Here is a 12431-nt window from a genome sequence, read left to right on the forward strand (position 1 = left end):
AACAACTAGAAAACTGGATGGAAAGCATGAAACATTGGAGAACTGGCAGTATAGGGCTGTGATGTGTGAAAGAAGGAACAAATGAGGAGGTTGTTTTCTCCCCACAGGTGCTTTGGCATAGAGAGGGAAAGTAAGCACTGAGGTGAGGAGGGAGAAGCTGAAAGTCGAAGGAGCTCAGTAATTGAGAGAAGGCAGTTGTGTTGAAACAAAGGGCTCAAGAAATCTGCCTAGAAGTTCAGGAGTCCATCGCCAAATGTGAAGCAGCATAGGGTGAAATTCTGTAAGGTTCTTAAGAAACTACCAAGACACTGCAAAGCAAACGTTTCCTGAAATTCACACAGGATTCCTGGAATCCTGAGTTCTGACTGGCCAAAGTGGAGTTGCTTAACATCTGTGACTCTCTGGAGAGACTCCAGAGTTATATCTCAGTAGTAGGGCTGAATTGTCACAGATTAAGGCTACTCCAGACTTGTCCTGTAAGAAATTAAAAATAAATCCCAGAAGGATCACCTTGGTCCACAAGTAGCCTAACTGCAGCCAAAACAGAACTCAGTGTATTCTAAAGGGTCACAAGATGCAGACATCCAACAATGTAATAGTCAAGATGTCTAGCATCCAATAGAAAATTACTACGTATGTGCAAAATATTACTGCGTATCCTGCAAAAGCAGGATAAAATGACCAATTACACAGAGAAAAATGTATGTAATAGAAACAGATCCAGAGGCCACAAAAATTATGGCATTATCAACCAGTCTTTCAAGGGAGTAATTATACATATGCCGAAGGGTATAACGGAAACAGGAAAATAATGAGAAAATATAAGACATAAAGAAGTCGCAAATATAACTTCTAGAACTGAAAAAGAAAATATTTCAAATAAAAAAAAATCCCTGGATCAGTTTTGCAACAGATTAAATGCTTAAGAAGAAAGAATCAATGAACTCGAAGATACAGAAGTAGAAATTATCCAACTGAAACACAGAAAAGAAAAAGGGCCAAAAAATATTGTAAAATTTTTAGCGACCTGGAGGACAGAAACTCAGTGGTGCAATATATGTATGTTTGGGGTCCTGGAAGGGGGGGGGGGAAATGTTGGAAAAAGATTTTTTTTCAATTTTTGTTTAATGTTTATTTATTTCTGAGACAGAGACACAGAGCAAGAGTGGGGGAGGGGCAGAGAGAGAGAGGGAGACCCAGAATCCAAAGCAGGCTCCAGGCTCCAAGCTGTCAGTACAGAGCCCAAAGCGGGGCTCGAACTCATGAGCTGTGAGATCATGACTGGAGCCAAAGTGAGACGCTTAACTGACTGAGCCATCCAGGTGACCCTGGAAAAATATTTGAAGAAATAATGGCTGAAATTTTCCTAATATGATGAAACTACAGCCCACACATTTAAGCAGCTGAACAGATCCTAACAGAACAAACATAAAGAAAACCGCACAAAGGCATGTTGTCACCAAGTTCCTGAAAACCAGTGGCAGAGAAAAATCTTAAAAATATTCAGAGTAAAGGAAAAATAAATCCTACACAGGGACAAAGTGAAGACGCCAAGACTTGACGTCTCATCAAAAACCATGAAAGACAGAAGACATGGAAATGACATCTTTAACAGAGGACATGAACACTTTTAGAGACAACAAACCCAAGAGAATTTGTGCCCAGTAGGTTTGTATTAGAAATGGTAGAGGTTTTCAGGATGAAAGAACATGATAACAGGGAGACTCTGATCTGCACCAGAAATGGTAAATATGTGGGTAAATTTAAAATAAGCCCTCCTCTTCCCGCTTTTTAAAAAGATAATTTACTGGGGCGCCTGGGTGGCGCAGTCGGTTAAGCGTCCGACTTCAGCCAGGTCACGATCTCGCGGTCCGTGAGTTCGAGCCCCGCGTCAGGCTCTGGGCTGATGGCTCAGAGCCTGGAGCCTGTTTCCGATTCTGTGTCTCCCTCTCTCTCTGCCCCTCCCCCGTTCATGCTCTGTCTCTCTCTGTCCCAAAAATAAATAAACGTTGAAAAAAAATTTTTAAAAAAAAAAAGATAATTTACTGTCTCAGTTGGAAAAACAAACTATAGCGTGCTGTGGAGTTCAAACAAATAGAAAGGCAAGACAAGCAACAGACTAACATCTTCTGTTAACATACATGCAAAAATCTTTCATTTCAAGAAATCAAATGTAGGCATATGTAAACAGAATGATACCACCTGATGCTCATCCCAGGAAAATGAGGTCAGCTTAGTATTCAACAACTCAATAGATATTTCATCATATTGGTAGGGAAAAAAAAAACATACAATCCTTTCAGTGGATACATTAAAAGCTTTTGAGAAAATTTGCCACACATAATGTTAAAAACTCTTAGCAAAGTATGTAAGCAATGAATTACGCGAATCCACTCCCCAAACCTAGAGCACAGCGTATATGCTGTGTGTTAGCCAACTTGACAATGAATTATATTAAAAAAAATTCTTAGAGGGGCATCTGTGTGGCTCAGTTGGTTGAGCGTCCGACTTCCGCTCAGGTCATGATCTCGCGGTCCACGAGTTTGAGCCCTGCGTCGGGCTCTGTGCTGATGGCTCAGAGCCTGGAGCCTGCTTTGGATTCTGTGTCTCCCTCTCTTTTTGACCCTCCCCCGCTCATGCTCTGTCTCTCTCTGTCTCAAAAATAAATAAACGTTAAAAAAAAGTTCTCAGCCAACTAGAAATAGAAGGAAACATTCACAACTGATACAGGCCTTCCCAACCAACCAAAGTTTATTGTTAAAATTGCATTTAATGGTGAAAGCCTGAACATTTACGGGAACTTGGCAAACACGTCCGTTGTCACTAGTCCTACTCACTGTTTAACTGCTAGCCCTAGCCAGTAGGATAATACATGGGGAAATAATTAAAGGCAAACAAACTGGACAAGAAGAGTTAAACTGTCTTTATGTACAGAAGACACGATCGTGCATGTAGAGTATCCTAAGGAAGCTGGAAAAGTGTTGCTGGAACAAATAACCAAATCTGGCAAGTGCTCTGAAAACAAAATTAATGTTGAAAATCCGTTTGGTCCTATAGCATAACAACAAACAAATGGAAAAAATAATTCTAGAAATTACATCACAAAAGTGAAATATTTAAGGATATATACTTATTCACTACAGTTATATGTACCTAGTATATCATAATATATAAATATAAATACACTGTATATTATGTATATATTATATATGCTTTATATATTATTAAATATTTGGGAATATATGTATGTTTGCATATGTATATGCAAGAACTGTACATTGAAAAAAACTACCAAATATTGATAAAAGAAATGAAAACCTACATAAATGGAGTGGAATATCTGTTCGAAGATTGAAAGACTCCACAGTAACGTTAATTCTTCCCCAACTGATCTATAGAATCAATATAATTCCAGTCAAAATTCAAGGAGACTTTTTTTGTTTTGAAATTGGCAAACCGATTCAAAAGTTTACCTGGAAATTTTAAAAAACCTAGAAGAGGCAAAATGATTTCGGGAAAAGAAAACGTAACAGTGTCTTAGTCTGTTGGGGCCACTGTAACAAAAACTCATAAATTGAGTGGCTTAAACAACAGAAATGTATTGCTCACGGTTTTTGGGACTGGGAAGTTCAAGCTCACATGGTGGGGACGGGTGGCAGCAGGGACTGGGGAGGTGGGGAGGAGAGAGAGCTCTCTGGTGCAGGACCATAACCCTACTATCCTAGTGGCCCCACCTTCATGACCCCGTCTAAACCTAATTACCTGCCAAAGCCACATCCCTAAATACCCTCATCACATTAGGGGTTAGGGCTCCAACACGAATGTGGCGACGGGACACAAACGTGGATCCACGGCAAATGCAAAGTGAAAGCCTTACCACTTCTTGATTTTAGTACTTCCTATAAAACCACAGTACCTCGAGACAATGTGGTACAGCCATATGGACAGACATATAAATCAATGGAACAGGATAGAGATTCGAGAAATAGAATCACACTTATATAGTCAATTAAATTCCAATAAAGTTGTCAAGATAATTTAGTAGACCAATGGTAGTCTTTTCAAAAATGGTCCTCCAGCAACCGAGCACCCATGTGCAAAAAACCTTAGCTTTGGTTCTTACCTTACACCATATTCAAAAATTAATATGAAGTGGACTACAGAATTAAATATAACAGCTAAAAGTATAAACTTTTAGGATAAAATAGAGGATAAATATTCACAATCTTGAGGTAGGCAGAGCTTTCCTAGGGCACAGAGGAGCAAAGCAGAAAAACAATTATAAATAGGGCTTCATTCAATATTAAAAACTTCTGCTTTTCAAAAAAAAACACTATTAAAATTGAATTAAGTCACAAATAGGGATAAAATATCTACAATATATATTGGAAAGAACCCACTAAACAGAGACAACTGATTTCTTAAAAACGGACAAGGTGCTTGAGCAAAGTCTTAGCGCTCAGCCTCCTTGTCGTCAGAAAATGCAAACGAACACCGGTGAAAAGGGGCACAACTTGATAGCTCCGGGATGGCTACAATCGTTGTGAAGAGGACAAGTGTTGTGCGTGTGTGCGGCACCTGGGATGTTCAAGTGGTACCCAAACACGTCGGAGAATAGTTTGACAGGTTCTCGGGAAGGTCAACAGAGACTTTCCCTCAATCCCAGCAAGGCACTCCTAGGCAATTATCCAAGAAAGGCGGAAGCATGTCTACACAGACTTCTTCACACACGTTGATAGCGGCTTTACGTGCGATCGTCCCGGCTGGAAAAGACCCAGATGCCTACCAACAGGTGACTGGGCTGTGACACTGTGGGATCTCCACGAAGGGATGCCCGGTGCTGTTAAGGATCCACGTGCTGATAGACGACGGTGTGGACAAGCAAAACGAGGGAGACTAGACAGGGAGCACACACTACGATGAGTGCATGCGTGTGAAATTCTAGAACAGCCACCTGTGAGCACAGACAGGATCAGAGTTTGCCTGGCACCAGGGGCTGGGAGGGGGAGGTTTTACCGCAAGGTGGCCCCAGGCAACTTTTTGCAGGACTGGGATAGTCTCTCTCTCTTTATTTTTGGTAGTGGCATACACATTTGTCCAAACTCATCAACGTCTACACTTAAAATGAGTGCTTTTTCTTGTATGTGAATTAACCTTAACGACATTGATTTTTCCAACATGTACAGGACGTTCCAGGGACAAGTAGCTGGGTGTCAGAGGCCACCGAACCAGCCCACTGCAGCCCATGGGGCACCTGGAGCGGGGTTACAGTTCTGGTGTCTTAGCACCGGCAGAAGACTCGCCACGGCTTCCGAGGCGCATGAAGCCAGGACGTACAGGTCTTTACGCAGCGGCTAAGCGTCACATCGTTTCTTGTAGCGCAGATGAAGGGTTTTATGCAGGGACTGACCTATGGAGACTTGGTTTTCACGCTCACATCTGGCACTCACGTGGATAGTAAATTGTAAGAGGCCGTACAGGAGACCTGGGTCTAAAGCCAAACATGAAAACGCACAGAAAATGAGAAGTAGGTGGCTTTGGAAATTGATTTGCTGACGGGTGAGAGGCGATACTTAAATAAATGTACAGGTAAAATTTTTTTAAAGGTACATAGCCCAGGAGCACCTGGGTGGCTCAGTCAGTTAAGCGTCTGACTTTGGCTCAGGTCATGATCTTGCGGTTTGTGAGTTCGAGCCCTGCGACCGGCTCTGTGTTGATGGCTCAGAGCCTGGAGCCTGCTTTGGATTCTGTGTCTCCCTCTCTCTTGGTGTCCCTCCCTTGCTCACGTTGGCTCAGGTCATGATCTCGCGGTTCATGAGTTTGAGCCCCGCATCAGGCTCTGTGCTGACAGCTTGGAACCTTGGAGCCTGCTTCGGATTCTGTGTCTCCCTCTCTGCCCGTCCCCCGCTTGTGCGCGTGCACGCATGCGCTCTCTCTCTCTCTCTCTTTCTCACTCAATCTCTCAAAAATAAATAAACATTAAAAAATCTTTAAGAAAGGTTGACAGCCCATAAAAAAAGTCTTGGACAGTTTACAAAGGAGGATCTACAAACGCCCAATAAATATAAGAAAAAGTGCGCGATACCGTTAATCATCACAGAAATGCTAAAAGGAATCCCAGAGCATAACCCTTTTGCACTTACGTGTTTGGCAACAATTCGACATTATCTACTCTTTGTTGAGGATGCAGAGCGGAAGAAACACACATTAATTGTTCCAGCTGCTTTGCAACCTGGTGAGCACGTTACCGACTGAAATTGAACACACACCTTCTCCATGACCTTCTGATTTCACACTCCCAGGCATCCAGCCTCTGGCGTAAACGCACCTGGTCCTGTGTATGAGATTGTCCGTAGCAACACTGAATACAATAGCCCCAAACTGGAAACAAGCCAGACTTCCATCAGCAGTAGAGTAGATACACGAAGGGTGGTATATTCTTACAATGAAATACTTAAGCAGCAATAAAGATGAACAAAGTACATCGATGATACGCATGGATGAATCTCACAAATGTAATGTTGAGTGAAAGAAACCAGACAGGGGATACACACGGCATGATTCAGTGTATACTGCGGTCCCTCCTTCCTCAGCAGCAGCAAAGCCAAGGTGTGATCGGGGATGCACATTTGGGTGGCTACACCGTAGCGGCAGCAGCAACGGCAAAAGCAAGAACTAGTCATCCTAAAAGTCAAGGTAGGGGAAGGGACTCTGTGGAAGGGACTCGAGGTCCTCCTGGGCCGTGTTTTGATTTGGGAGATGGTTACGTGGATGCATGCTTTACCAGTACTTATTAATCTGAGCCGTGATGTTTTATACAGCCTTTTAAAATGTATATTACATTTCACAACGTAAAATTTTTAAAAGGTCAGCAGAATATGGGACGGTCACCGAAAATTTAAGATGCACAGGGCCACCATGCACTGCTGCACAGGTTGTGCACTGCACAACACCAGTGGGAGCCACTCACAGAGACAGCAAGATCCCCAAAGGGAGTCAAGAGAGGAGGACTGAGCGCCTGGTCTGAGGTCTCCGTAGATGCTTCAGGGGAGAAGAATGAGAAGCTGGGAGTGATGAGGGTGCCTGGGGCAGGCTGAGGGCAAATCACAAGCTAGCACGACCCCCCCCTCCCCACCAGGTGGGATAAGTGTGACATTCCTCAGGTTCTCAAGGCCCAAGGACAAAGGAGAGGACAGAAATCCAATGGTAGCTGATAGAGATCACAGGCCTGCAGGACACAAGTGTCCATCAGTTTACAAATATCTCAGCAAATTCCAAGAAAAAGGCAATCTTGCCAATAGCCTGATCTCCAGAAACCTGTAGGCTCAGTTCCCTGGAGCCCCAACATCACCCTCCCCTCCATGGTGACCTGGGAACAGAGGCAAGAAGGAAGTGGCAGGTGACATTAAATTTCCTTATGACCTGCAGCCCATTGGCAGATACTTGAGGCAAATGCAGAGCAGAATGTTTCTCCAGGACCCCCCACCGTCCTAATGTCAGTGTCTCACCAGAGGGAAAACAGCCTCAGCCTGAGGACAGCAAGGCCTCGGGTATCTTAGGAGTCCTGGTTAGCACATCACTGTCCCTCTGGACTTAGAATATAATCAGCCACTCTTCCCAATCCCAGGGCAGCTCTTCCTGCCCATGGGTCCTGTCCCCGTCACCTTTTTCCACCAAAGATGTCTTCAAGAATTCTTTCTTGGCCGTCAGCTCCGGACCCCACAAACCCCACCATCACCCCAAAACTTCATCAGCAGGAGACACCAAGCCCCTCAAGTAGCCCCTCCTCTGGGTGGCTCCCTCCCGAGTGGGTGCTGCCTCCTGTCCATCCCTCCACCCAGAACGCACCCCAGAGACCTCAGGAGGTGAATCACAGCTGCAGGGGTCAGAGTCCCCAGCTCCCCCAGGGAGGAAGCGAGTGAGGAGAGCAGAAAAGCGACCAAAGGAGTGACTGCATCCCGTCCTGGGAATGGGGACTTACTCTCCCTCACCAGTCAGGGTCCTCCTGCGTTCGCTCCTTTTATGGGGGAGCAAACCCAGGCCCAGAGATGGGAGGTCACCTTCCTCAGGCTGGAGGGGTTGGCTGTCAGGCCGTGCCCCCAGGAGGCTGCCCATTTCTTATTCTAATTCAGTGGGTTAACTTGGGTTAAGGATTCCTGATGGGGAGAAATGCATATTTGCATGATAATAGTGTCTTTAGGGAAGAAACGGCTGCTCCTCGGGAAAGTCAGTGAAGCAGCCTTTTTGCTCCAGGACTTTGTGAATTGAGAAAAGTCAGGGCCGCGCCCCACAGGAGGTGGTGTAAGCCCAGAATTGTGCGCCTACTTTAAGGCCAGGTGGGGGGGGGGGGGAGTCACAGATGCCCTCTCCCCCCACCAAGCCATCACAGGCCCAGGCTGACACCTGTCAGGGCCAGCGTTCCTCCTCGTGTCCCTGTGGAGGGGGGTTATGGAGGAGGAGAGAGACAGACAGACAGACAGAGGAGAGGACAAATTCTCTTCTGTGGTTCATTAATAATGATACCAAGTAACAGCCCCCGTTTACAGAGCGCTCCCTGTGGGTCAGAGCTCCAAGACCGGGAGGAACAACTCACTTACAATCCGGGGTTCACACTAGAAACCTCCCAGCGTTCCCCGTGGCCGTCCAGGGCTGTCGGACCCCAGAGCAGAGACCGTGGCGCGAGATGCCCCGTGGCCACAGTGCCTCTGGTCCACGCGGGCTGGAAGCCGGCTGGCTTATCATGAAAGCCAAGCAAGGAGCACAGAAACTCTAACGACAACAAAACCCACCCGTCATTAGCCGTTTTCCAAACCTAATGATTGTAATTAAGGCAGAGAGGAATGTCTGGGATATTTTAAGCGGCATTCAACATATCATTTTGAAAAATGGAGAGCAGGATTCTGAAGCGGCAGTCAGCAACCCCAATAAGGTGTCGCAATCCCTTTCGTAAATCACCACTGGGGCCCCTGATTCTCAGCCCCGCCCCCCCACTTTATTCCGACCCAAGAGCAGCTGCCAGCACAGTGGGGAACCGGGGTGCCTGTAAGGTCCCCGGGTGATGCCCTGGGAGCCCCAGGGCCTGAGTGGAGCCCAGTATCCCCCTGCAGACTAGCCATCACCTTCACGCTGACTCCTGGGGCCACATAGGGAGACCAGGACAGGTCTGCGCCTTCCCACTGCGCACTTGGCTTCCATTCGCTGCTCCCCCCACACAGACACCCTCATCACGGTTTGTGCAGATGTACAAGGAGGCCCCCGTCCAACAGCCCACCCATCCTGAGCACTGTATGCAGACGGTACCCCTGAGTCTCCAGCCCCGCCGGGCACCCGGCTCCTGCGGCCTGTCCAGAGGTGGACTCGTGCCTTCATTCACAAGCCCAGGAGGGCCCAGGAACCCGAGTCTCCTCCCCAGCCTCGGGGCCAAGAGTCCTGGTGCCTCAGAGCTTTTTTTCTGCTTGTGTTCCTTGGGTCATACATCTCTCGCTCCCCTTTGGAGACTCACAGAAGGGACTGCTGTCACTCAGGAGCAGATAATATCTGTCTGACACCTACTGGGCATAAATGTCAATGCAGCGACCTTATTGATGGCTTGGGACTGTTTCCTGTTTGTTCCTGATGATAACAGTGTTACTGCAGGTGTGATTGCTGGGGGCTTGCACAGGTGGGTACCCCGTGGGTCCGTGGGGGTGTGTGAGGGGCGGGTGTGAGTCCCCACGCAGGTGCCTGCGCAGGAACACGAGTGTGTAGGACTGGGTGCGTGCACTTGTGTGGGGGAGGGTGGCAGTGACTTCCGTGGGTGATGATCTTGAGGTGCAAACAGCCCTAGAGGGTCTGCCCAGAGCTGGTGGCCCCGGGGGATGAATGGGGCTGGTGAGGTTGACAACCGTAACCCACCCGTGTTCGTGGTGCAGCAGGCACGCTGCCCATGCTGGATGCACATGACCTCTTGAGTCTCCACAGCCGTGCGGCACCTGCACTAACCCTCGCCGGGACTCGGTGGGGAGAACTGGCCCCCGGCTACTTGTGGGAGACGCTGGCTGCCCCATCACTTCTCTTAACCAGCTCAGCTTCCTCAGATCAGGAAAGGACGGTAGCCAGGGGGGCGGCTGCCTGGACAGCGTCTTTCCTGTCCCTCGCTGCACACGGTGAGGTCACATGGCTCAGTGCAGGCCAGTGGGTATGAGAGGGAGTGAGGCACGCTGCTCCTTAAGATCTGTCCCCGAGATGCTTCAGCCATGCCCTCCCCCAGCCCCTCCCCCCCAGCTGGCTTGCGGGTGGCGAGGGTGGGTACCTCCCCCGACCCATAAGAGGATGCCATGGGTCCGCGATGCAGACCTGCCCTGATGGCCTTGGAGTGCTTACTTGTGAACTAGAACATTTCCACTATGATCCGTCACTGCAGACAGTTCTCTGCGAAACACAGAAACGGGAGCTGCCGTACTTAGGACGGAGATTTGCGGGCTTACTCAGGGAGGCCCCAGATCTTGCGGGCTGGAAGTGGCTGCCCATCAGGACACCCTGCAGGGCAGTGCAAACATAGGGACACCGGTGACAGCTGGCACCTGCTGGAGAAGACGTGGCTGGGAAAAGTGAGAAAATTAGAAAGATGATTTGAACAAAGTCCGACGAGAGTGGAGCCCGGGGCGTGGGGGTGGGGCGGTGGTGCAGAGAAGGGTCACAGATCTGCTCGGGGAAGGCGCCCGGCACCAAGTGCGTGAGTCCTCAGAACCCGCGAACTTGCTGGCTTGGAAAGTCGACTGCTTTGAACCACAGACAATGGGGTGTAGATGTGGGGGTCTCTGCCTTGCACAAGCCTCCCCCATTAATACTTCCTGGTCAGGGGCACCTGGGTGGCTCAGTCGGTTAAGCCTCCGACTTCGGCTCAGGTCATGATCTCACAGTCTGTGAGTTTGAGCCCTGCGACGGGCTCTGTGCTGACAGCTCAGAGCCTGCGGCCTGCTTCGGATTCTGTGTCTCCCTCTCTTTCTGCCCCACCCCTGCTTGTGCTCTGTCTCTGTCTCAAAAATAAATAAACGTTAAAAAATTAAAAAAAAAAGACTTCCTGGTCAGATGGCAGAGCCAGTCCAGCGGGCAGTGGGCAGATGGAAGGTGGGACCTCCCCACCCAAGTCTATCGCTTCCGATGGTCTCAGAAAAGCCGTTGCTGAGAAGATGAGCCAAACCCAGAGGCCCCCAAACCAAAAAGAGCCGTAGCCTTAAGCCTCACGCACGAAGGACTTTGTGGTTACTCAGGCCCGGAACGTAAGTGCAAGCCTCTGGGATGACGAGGACGCTGGTTCGCCAAATAGAAGGCAAGCTTTGCTTGCAAACGCCGTGACCGTGTGGACCTTAAAAAGCAAGCCCTCTCTCCCCGAAGCTTCAGCCTTTGAGGAAGGCATACTTCAGCCCCTGCCCAGATGCACAGGGGAGCCCAGAGGTGAAGCAAGGCCGTGGACAGTGGACGGGGACCTCCCGGGGAGCTCCTAGAGAGCAAAGCCAGAATCTGACCTGGTGGTGCAAGAAACATACACAGTTTTCGGGCCCTCTTATATTTAAAATACACATAAATGCAAAGTGAATATAATATAGCTAAATATAAACATATACAAACTTAGATTACGGGATGGATATTTAAAAGGAGAAAAAAATCATAATGCCTTGGAAATACTAAAAGGCTGACAAATACGCTTCCTTTCGGTCTACGGTTTTGGCTTCATTTACACTACTTGCCCTCATATTTGAAGTTTGGGGGTCATGCATAATTGTGAAAGAGGCGTAAAAATTAGTCAGAAACCAGTGGGCCTCAGTGCTGAGCTGTGTCCCTGTGTAATCAAATGACCCCATGCAATATAGGTTGAATCATTGATGAATTTGTGTAGTTTTGTCACTGAAACATTTCTTGCATCAAGACGTTTCACCGCACCTGGTGGCAAGTCAGAATCGTGGTGTTTCTTCAACTAAAAGTTTTAGACTTGGTGAAGGCAAGGGGCACTGGACATACCAAGATTGATCCGGGATCTCGGCACGCATAAAACCTGCACGCATAAAACCTGCAGATTTGCACCTGACAGATGCAGTTCTAACTCACAACTCTCGGTGAGCGGGCACACGGGCAGCAGGTGCTTTCTAGAAGCCGTGGCCAAGCCAGACATCCCATGAGCCCAAACCACCCCCAGGGTGTCCCTGATTCAGCCGCCCCTCAGCCACACCTCTGTGGTCACTGCAACGTCCCCAGACAAGAGGGAGAACACAATGGGGAACGTTGGAGCAGCTCACAATAGCGGTTACAATGTCTCTTGTGGGTCCTACAAACACCCCACAATGCAAACTTTGAGAAACCCACCAATGATTTCAGTAAGGAAGCTGGGAGGAGCTAACAGATCCAGAAGGGCAACTGAGGTCTGGAGCTGACGTCCCTGTGACATGAGCTCT

The sequence above is a fragment of the Prionailurus bengalensis genome, chromosome C1, assembly GCF_016509475.1.
Source record: "Prionailurus bengalensis isolate Pbe53 chromosome C1, Fcat_Pben_1.1_paternal_pri, whole genome shotgun sequence".
Lineage (NCBI taxonomy): Eukaryota > Metazoa > Chordata > Mammalia > Carnivora > Felidae > Prionailurus > Prionailurus bengalensis.